This window comes from Nematolebias whitei, chromosome 5 (genome assembly GCF_014905685.2).
Source record: "Nematolebias whitei isolate Nwh7 chromosome 5, NemWhi1, whole genome shotgun sequence".
In the NCBI taxonomy this organism is placed as follows: domain Eukaryota; kingdom Metazoa; phylum Chordata; class Actinopteri; order Cyprinodontiformes; family Rivulidae; genus Nematolebias; species Nematolebias whitei.
Window position 1 is genome coordinate 45,260,028 of NC_056502.1, and position 9,962 is coordinate 45,269,989.

At 37.9% G+C, this 9,962-nt stretch overlaps 1 protein-coding gene across 1 annotated transcript in view; it reads left to right on the forward strand.

The window, feature by feature from the left end:
* Window positions 1–9,962, forward strand: part of LOC119410418 (ectonucleotide pyrophosphatase/phosphodiesterase family member 2) — a 303,683-nt gene that overhangs the window by 93,703 nt on the left and 200,018 nt on the right. The window lies entirely within an intron of this gene.

The window sequence follows — 9,962 nt, forward strand, 5'->3', positions numbered from 1 at the left end:
CTTCTCTTATCCCATGAAGATATGCTGGGGGTGCGGGGGGCTTCCAACTGCACAAAACAAGTCTTCTGATCAAAAGAGCCAAAAGCAGTCATGTGTCTCCACCTTTTTAAAAAAAAATTTTTTAACTTCCAATCCAATCCCGATACTTAAGTCAGGATATCGGACGATACCAATACTATTCCGATACCGGTCAGATATCCTCATTATTGACTTTATATGAGGCTTTAATAATCTCGCTACAGGTAAGTACAAGTTGTACAAATATATGCATGTATGTCCAAAAATGGCAACTTGAGGTAAGTTTTATTAATGTTGAATAAGTTTCAAAGTTAGAATTAAATCCTGCTAACACGTTTTTTTTTTTATTCCTAATTTTAAAGTGGATATTGAAGTGATTAAATGGCTTCAAACATCTGCTAAGTTCATGGCAAAAACCAAGACAGTTCCTGTTTTTTAGTATTTTACATTGCTTTATAATGTAGCTGTTTTGGTTTCTTTTTTTTTTTTTTAATATATATAATTTTCTTCATATGCTTTCTTTTATGATTGTCCACTGCTGTCATTGTGGTCTACTGTTGTCATCATTCTTTGTTTAAAACAGGTCTCTCTTGTAAATGAGTCCTTGAGGCTCAATGAGACTAACCTGTAGAAATAAAGGTTGAATGAAAAATATCCTGATGCATGCTCAATAATCAATGTTGAATGAAAAAAATCACAAAGAAATCTGGTAACCCTGAGATGGTTGAAATAGAACTTCAAATAGGTAGGAAAAGCTGTTCTTTCCTTTGCAGGTGCTTGGTGTCTGGTGTTAGAGCCTTCCAGTCAAATTCATTAAGATATCAGCATTATTATATTCATTAAAATTAAGCTCTTTTAAAATCCTAAATTGACAAATTAAATCTAGCCAAAACACTTCCTTTTAGATACATTTATAGATGATAATTTACTCTGCTTTTAAACCTCATAATTCACCATATTAAAGTTTAGAAGTTAAATTATTTTTGTGTTGTCGATTCGAAGCCATTATTCATACTTCAGCTGTATTCATCATTTTTGATCACTTATCACTTTGGGCAGTTCTGCTGCCCAGGAGGACTGAAAGGCCCGCCAGATGTGACAGGAAGTTGGATCCAGGTGGACAGATTGGCATCTGTGGCCATATTCTTCGGATTCACTGCAGGAGATACTTCTTGCCCACAGCTATTAGCATCTATAATAACTCTTGAATGAAACCAGGATGAGCTACGACAACACTTAATTTCCCTTTGGGATTAATAAAGTATTTTTGAATTGAATATTTACCAAAATTGATAATAAACTTCACAAAATTGTACTTTGAATTCATGCATTTATTATATACGACAGAAGAATTTAATACGAAAAGTACTCATTAGAATTAGGGGTTGAACGAGTACATAATTTTTAAACTCGACATTAATATAATAAAACCCGAGTAGAACTCGAGTATTTGATGACGTCATAGATCTCAAGATACAAAAATAAATAAATAAATAAAACCGCAAAAAAAAGGTAATTATTTACAAAAAAAAAGACCAACAAAACAGTGGGAGCATATATTATGCTCCTACCATTTATCATACTGCAAATAAGTCACAGGAAAAACTAAACTATTAGTTATTATTATTAAACTGCAAACGTGAAGAAACGTGCAGCACGTCAAAAACGAAACTTAACCGAAAATGGTTCGGTGGATTGGACCCGGTGTTACACCATACTCTGTGACCTGCAACAGTGCAACACCACCCCCTACGGTCATACGGTGGTCACATAATATGACGTCACTACGGATACTCGATGTTAACTTTTTAACCTCGATAGAGGTCCTAGCAATCGTTGTGTAAATTACTCGAGTACTCTGTTAATGCCCTAATTAGAATACATAAATTTTGATACTGATTTTTTATATTTTTCTTGCTTAATAACCGGAAAGCAAGTGGTGCCCCTTTCAAAATAAAATTCCTAATCAAAACTCAATAATTTTGAGGACCCCTTCCTCTACACAGTGCACACCTGAAAAACACAGACCAAAGAACAATAGGTTTGGCATTGAAAGTGACCAGAATTAAGCTTAACACCACAGTCTGAAACTATTCTTAGAAAGTCCATCAATTTTCAGTCAGGTCATCTGGACAGTTTCTTTTTTTTTTTGTTGCTGAAACGTTTCACCTTCGACGAGGAAGAGAGCCAGCACAAGAGGAGGGGCCATGCCAAAGACACCATCTTAGCACCAACATTACTGGTTTGTTCTAGGAACCACAAGTAAACCTGCAGTCTGAGAGCGAAGTGCTCTGTTAGGAAAATATGCTATTATTGAGCGTGGACTATTTTTGGTTTTGAACCATTTTGATATGACTGTCGACAAGGATGAGGGCTGGCACAAGAGGAGGGGGCATGCCAAAGACACCATCTTAGCACCAACATAAGTGGTTTGTTCCAATTTGGAGTGAGCTGTTAGGGGGAAGAATCCATTTTGTGTTGTGTGTTTCCTTGAATGATGAAGCCTTCCGGATGGAAGGTAAAACGTTTCAGCAAAAAAAAAAAAAAAAGAAACTATCCAGATGACCTGACCGAAAATTGTTGGATTGTATACCTGGAATATTGAGCATGGACTATTTTTGATTTTGAACCAGTTTGATATGACTGTCGATGAGGAAGAGGGCCGGCACAAGAGGAGGGGGCGTGCCAAAGACACAATCTTAGCACCAACATAACTGGTTTGTTCCACTTTGGAGTTAGCTGTTTGGGGGAAAAAAATCAGTTTTGTGTTGTGTGTTTACTTGACTGATGAAGCCTTCTGGATGGAAGGTGAAACGTTTCAGAAAAAAAAAAAAAAAAAAAAAAAAGAAACTGTCCAGATGACCTGACTGAAAATTGTTGGATTGTATACCTGGATTATTGAGCATGGACTATTTTTGGTTTTGAACCAGTCTGATATGACTGTCGACGAGGAAGAGGGCCAGCACAAGAGGAGGGGGCAAGCCAAAGACACCATCTTAGCACTGTAGTGGACTAGGCCTGATGTCAAAACTGACCAGATGGACAGAAACTGTCATTTCATTGATTTGAATCCAGAAATACAGTTTGACCCATCCTGAGACTTTCTTTCTTGAATTAATCAAGTGGAAAAGACAATTCTCTATGATCATTACTATTTTACAAATGTTTTGATAATCAAATTGTGTTAGTTCAAACAATGTTTACATGTTGAAGTGAACTACTCATTTTTATTTACTTAAACAGTAGTAATGATTTTTAATCCTCAATTCAAAGTGAAATCAAGTTAGAGTACGTTACAGAGTAATGATTCAATTTCTTGATCATCTGCTTTGAAGTGAGCAGAAGTTGTAAGTGTGTCGGAGTTCAAGTTTCGGTCAACTAAAAAGTTACTGAAAAGAAATGTCATGTTTAACTTTTACAGCGAGATACTAGGAGTAGAGACGCCACTAAGTCTGGTTTTCTCCAACAATCTTTCTGTCTGTTCTTAAACAATCCTTGACTTTCCATAACACCTTACATCACAAACCACACCTCTGCTTTGGTCCATCGACCAATCAAAAGCTCTCAAATGAACCGGAAGTAGAGCCCATTTAAATGTGGCACTTCCCAGTTCAGAGAGTTCAGCTCAGTAGAGTTCAGAGTTTTGGAGTTCAGAGAGTTCAGCTCAGTCTTGAAGCTGCTGTAAGCTCAGTCTTGAAGATGGAGTAGCAGTTCAAGCAGAGAGTTTGGGAGTTCCAGAATGCAAACGCAGGCATTCATGGATGCTGCTGAATTAGAACCAAGCTGAACCAGAGACGATTTTGGGAATTATAACTTCTGTTTGGATGACCTCACGACTCCAGGAGTTTCTAGCTGTTCTCACGGAGACGCTGAAAGAAGTTGAAAGGAGAGCTCTACGCCGACGCTGAAGCTATCATCTGCAAGGTAAAGAGTCGATCTCAACTAGCGTACCGTTGGCCCAAGCTGGAAAAGAAGGAGCGTGTTGTTCTGGTTAAAACAGACAAATTCCCTCACACATCTCTCTGTAGACAAACTTCACTTTCCATCTTTAAACTCTCCTATCTGCTAAAATCATTACAGATAATTTTTAGAAATGTCTGAAGCAAAGTTCTCAATCACCGCTGTGTGAATTGATGTCTGCTGTTCTGCTGAAAAGTGAAAACAATCGCCGTATTGTTCTCACTTCCTGTAAAACTAGCCATGTTGTCATTTTCATATTTTTGCCAAATTAATGTAAATGTTTGATGTTAAACTTTGATTCTGTAAATAAATGATCTCCATTCATTTTGATGGGTCAAAGATAAATAACGTCTCACGTTACATTTCTGTTAAATTCAATGCACGTTTATATACAGTCCAGAAAAATGAAGAATCCGTTTTAATTGATGAATATATCTCAGCATCTGTTCATCTACAGCACCAACATAACTGGTTTGTTCCACTTTGGAGTGAGCTGTTTGGGGGAAGAATTAGTTTTGTGTTGTGTGTTTCCTTGACTGATAAAGCCTTCCAGATGGAAGGTGAAACGTTTCAGAAAAAAAAAAAGAAGAAGAAACTGTCCAGATGACCTGACTGAAAATTGTTGGATTGTATACCTGGATTATTGAGCATGGACTATTTTTGGTATTCTTAGAAAGAAATGTAAAACCAAATCTAAAAGGATTATTGAGCATGTGTCAGGGTAAAACTAAATGACTCCTCAAAAAGTTAACACTGAGGGATTGATAGAGTGAAATCTCTTAAATATTTGCAGGTTCTTTTTGAGGAATATGAGCATTTCTGATGCTCTGCTGTCAGACGATTCCTCTTTTCATCTACAATACTGGATGCTGTGCTAAACACTCTTTCACTTTGCACACTGGTTGAAGGAGCACTCAGTAACTTTGCCGCAACAGCACCAAGGAGAGGAAAGCGAGCTTGGTTGTTTGCCCAGTACTGGAAAAGGCAGTCTTTCTCACCTGTTGTTCACTGTTAAAAAAAAGAATAATTGAGTTTTCAAAAAAACAAAGCAACGTTTTCCATTAAGAATTTTGAGTTTTCTCAATGGTTTGCCATCTGATTTTGCTAATTATAATTTCATCGTTGTATTAATTATATTTAAGTTGTTGGTTTAATTCTCTCAACTATTAATCTTGCCAGTTTGAATTTGATTACTGACTGAATGGAGCCATTCACAAAATTATAGAAAGCTAATGAACCATATATAAAATTTTAACCATGGTCAATTAATTTAACCAACCAAAATAATTACAGAACTTAATGAATTCATACTTCGTTATGTATGTTTGTTACTTTATTGAACTGATATCAAAAAAAAATTTCAACATCTATAAAGATACAAAATATTTTTCACACCACAAATATTTCACAGCATGGAACAGTGGAATACATTATTAACAGTGGTGGATTCAAGTGTTGCATCATGCAGCAAAAAATAAATAAAACACACACACACACACAAGAATTCTAATATCACCAGAATAGTATTAACCAGTTTTAACGAATTTGAAGGTGAGCTACTGTCACAAAATTCCACACTGCAAATACAGCCACAGTAGTCAAACACATCTCTGAATTACTAAATGCGGATAAATGACATAACAAACTGTTGTCGTGGAAACTTTAGCAGTGAGATGTAAGTTTGCTGAGACTCAATGAAGAGATCAGATATGATCTTGCAAGTGTCTTTATTTCGGAGGTTCAAACAAGCGTCCGAAGGCTCCCTCTGCCTGCAGTGCAAAAGTGAAGCCCCGAACAAAGGACTCACTGGCCTTTATAGATCTTTAGTTACACATACACACATTTCCTAATACGGAAGTTCTAAGAAAACAGGAGGTTCAGCAGGTGGTTTTCTTCAGATAAGATGCAGCCTGGGATCTAAAGTTTAAATCAGGAAAGCAGCCAAGTCATTATTTTAATGAAAAGGGAGGATGAGGGATATGAGATAATCTAAAGGTCAGTGAGTACTTTTTAAGAGTACAGGAGATTTGTGATGAAGAAACTCTTTTATCAGCCTGAGCTTCCAGTGAACCCTTCATTCACTAGATTGGCTGGTTTAAAAAAAAAGTTTGTACTTTAGAGATCGTGCACGCTGAGTACAACCAGAGCCCTTGTCCATGAACATGTTTTGAAGTGCATCGAAAGTGTACTTCAGAGTCTTTGGGTACGACATCTTTACAGCATATATACAGTGTAAGTCCAAAAAGATATGCCAATGCAGTTGGAAGATCTTGGACTTCATCAAGAACTACTGCTTTCTCCAGAATAACAGCATTGCTCTGCACTGATGTAGAAGTCACTGCTGTGTCACAATCCTCTAGAACAAACAGTATGCCCACAGTCACACCCTCAGTTGCTTCTTCTTCTGGGTCAGTCTCCTGTAGGCAAAGATCAGTGTTAAAAGTTGATTCACAAATCATACACTAGTCAAGGGCAGGGCAGTTTTGGTCCTCAAGGGCAGCTGCCCTTCCTGTTTTGGTTGTTTGCCTGCTTCAACACACCTTTACAAAAATGACTGTGTCATTAACAGATTTGTGCAGACCTTAATGACAAGCTGATGTTCCTTGAAGTCTCAGGATGGGTGAACCTGTATTTCTGGATTCAAATCAATGAAATGACAGTTTCTGTCCCACAAGGTGCCTAAGGTCAAGGTTTCGACATCAGGCCTAGTCCACTACATCATTAAAGACCTAAAACGTATTAATTCCAGCGTTATCATGACATGCAGCTTCCTGGTTATAACATGGGTTTTTTAAACCCAGTTTTTTTATATTGTGTGTACTGTACTCACTGTGCAGTACTGTACATTCATCTCATTGTCAACGTCTTCATCACGATAGTCAAAGTGTTTAAGAGCATATGAAATGCAGTGTTCCCCCTAGTTAACTTGCCACTTGCTCATCTCGTGAGTGAATTTGTCGACCAGGGGTGAGGGGGGCACTGAAGTTTTTATAAGAGAATGGGAAAGGTTACTAAAGCCCCTTATCCACGGGGCTTTTTGGTACTCCTATGTAACTAGTTGTGGCCGATTGCGTGTTTTATCAACAATGCCTTTAGCGGTGGAACCCACCCCATTTTTGGGACCTAAATCTCTGAGGTCCCAGGTCTGGTTCTTGTAGGGTCTAGATGTGACATCAGCGCACTGTAGGTCACTGATTGGTCAGGGGGCGTATTCATTGGTGGAGGGCGGAGATTCAGTCTTCCACCGGAAATCACAATCCACCATTTTCTTTTTCACCCGCATAACAGACAACAAGAAATCGGAGGAGCTTATTTTGGAATATTTTATAAGGTAAAACAAATAATCATGGCACAACCGGTCGAATGCTGAAGTTCAGGCATTTCTCTGTTTGCTGGCCGATGAACAAGTGCAGAGCGAGCTAGATGGAACGAAACGAAATGAAAAGATTTTTCAAGAGGTGTCTGCGCAGATGGCGGTGAAGGGCTATCATCGCACACCAAAGCAAAGAGGAAAGCTTAAAAAACTAAAAAGCGATTACAAAACGATTAAGGACCACAACGGTAGGAGTGGAGCAAACAGAAGAAACTGGAAGTGGTTTGTACAAATGGATGCCATTTACCGCAAACGCCCAGCCAGCAAAGGGAGGGAGAGTGGCCTAGACACGGTCACTGCTCTTCTGGAATATATAGCTGATGGTGAGTGTATTTTATTTACTTTAAGCATATTTCCTTTTCCTCATGCAACCGTTTCTTTGCGTTTTCTGAAAGTACTCTGAACAAACGAGGCTGACACGGTTACGTCGTCATTAGTTAGCATCATTGCTAACTGTACTCTGTTGCTGTTTTTCCACTCTTATTTTGATGCAGAAAGTCCCACTGAAGATGAAGGTTCGCCAGATTCTGCTTTTGACCGTCCAATCCTCCCCGCTTCTGACCCTTCCCGACCACACCAGCTCCAAGTACATCCACGCCACCGGGCACATGCACGCCACCGGGCACATCCAGGCCACCGGGCAACACGCAGCAGAGCGGCACCAAACAGCACCCGTTACTAGGTAAGAAGCAACAATCGTGTTTGACATCACATTGATCATGTTGATATGAATGTTGTTTTGTTTTTGTTGTAAAACACCTTGCATGTATTCAAACTACTTGTTTATTCAGTTGTAATGTATAAATGTTAAATTTAATTATTCATTTATTACTTAAACTTTCATTTATGAAGTTTATTATTGAAATTATACAGGGTGTAGTGATTTTTGATCAGATTAACGATGCTCTGTTCTTTTTCTAAATAGCACAAACCGTTGTAAATGACTACATGTAGTTTATTTATGCCCACCTGCTTACTATCATTAAAGTACTAGACTGCTTTATGAACAGAATCATTTCTGATCTTGTGAACAAACACCTTTTGAAATTAGCAGGAACTTTAATTTAAATAATTTTTTTAAAAACTCTACCTGTACTTCATCATCTAACAGCCATTTTCTTGTGTGTTATTCATAGGCAATAGAAAGCGCAGATCAACAAGTGCAGCAGAGAGCTTTGTTTCTGCGCATACTGAACAAGAGGAGATGAACCGGAAGCAGAGAGAGGAACACTTCCATTTTATTTGTGAGGATGCCAAAAAAGCAAGGCAAGAAGAAGCTGCGGAGAGGCAATGCCAAGCTGCAGCAGTGAGGAAGCAGGAGAAATCAATTAGGAGGGAGGAGATGGCCTTAAGGAGAGAGGAAGCAGCACAGCAAAGGCAGGAGGCTGAACAGAGTGCTGCTTTCAATCAGGCACTCCTTGGGGTGCTGGAATCCATTGCCCGTTCCATGGCAAACAGACATGTTTAAAAATATTTAGAGTAGATCATAGTTGATATATAGAAATGTAGATCCTGCAAGGTAAGCCCACAAATAGCCAAACATGTAGCTTGTTAAGTTTGCATATATAATTAGTGTATAATTATTATTTTTTTGTACAGGTCTTTATTTCTAATAAAAGAAACATTTTCAAGTCTTGAGCTTCCATCTGATCATCAAAGTGAAGTGCTTACAGTGTTTTTTTTACGTCAATAGTGTAGGATAAGTGAAGTAATTGTTTTTTACCTGTAACAATGCTGGTGAAGATTCTCAGTTTTCCTTGACACGGCAAATCCCCCCCCAAAAAGATAAAAACAAAACCACAGGACTTTTTTTAAAACTGAAGACGTTTCGCTAATCATCCGAGGAGCACTCAATTCAATGAAAAAAGGAATATGGGATTAAAGTTATAAAGCTGTGGTGTTCTGTAAGCTTGCTGGAGATTGATCTGCATGCACCAGTCTCCATAATACAAGCTTACGGCACACCACAGCTTTATAACTTGAATCACACTCCTCGTTTCATTAAATTGAGAAAGAGCCTCCGATGAGAAGTGATACATCTTCAGTTACAAATAAAGTCCAGTATTTTTATTTATGCATTTTTTCGGTTTTATCTGTAATGAGTACTGAAAAACGTAACCATAATACAGAATGTCCATGTATTGTAAATGAACATTGCAGTGGAGTTAAAAAGGTGTAGGAATTGTGTAATCTACGTTTACAATCATCCTCATTCAGGAGGTTTTCAGTCATTGCACGTCAAACACCTCGGCCATGATGTCCATCTTGTGGATCCAGCAGCTTCTGTGTCTTTTTCGCCCAAGGTCAAAAATTCTCTCCACGACTTTCACTGTGGTACAAAGGAGCACTAACTTAATATTGCTAAACAGCACTTCAATCATGAAGATAATTTGCGACAGCTTTATTTAAAGAGCTGCGTGGTAAACATAAGCTCTGAAAGAGTTGTTAAATGTCAAATCAAATGTAGGTTATTATGTAATGTACGTAATATATATATAAATATACATACATTGTATACATATATACAAATCAAATTACAAAAAGACTATTAATCCCAGAGGGAAATTAAATGTTATAATTCATCATCCTGGTTTCATTAAAGAGTTGTTCT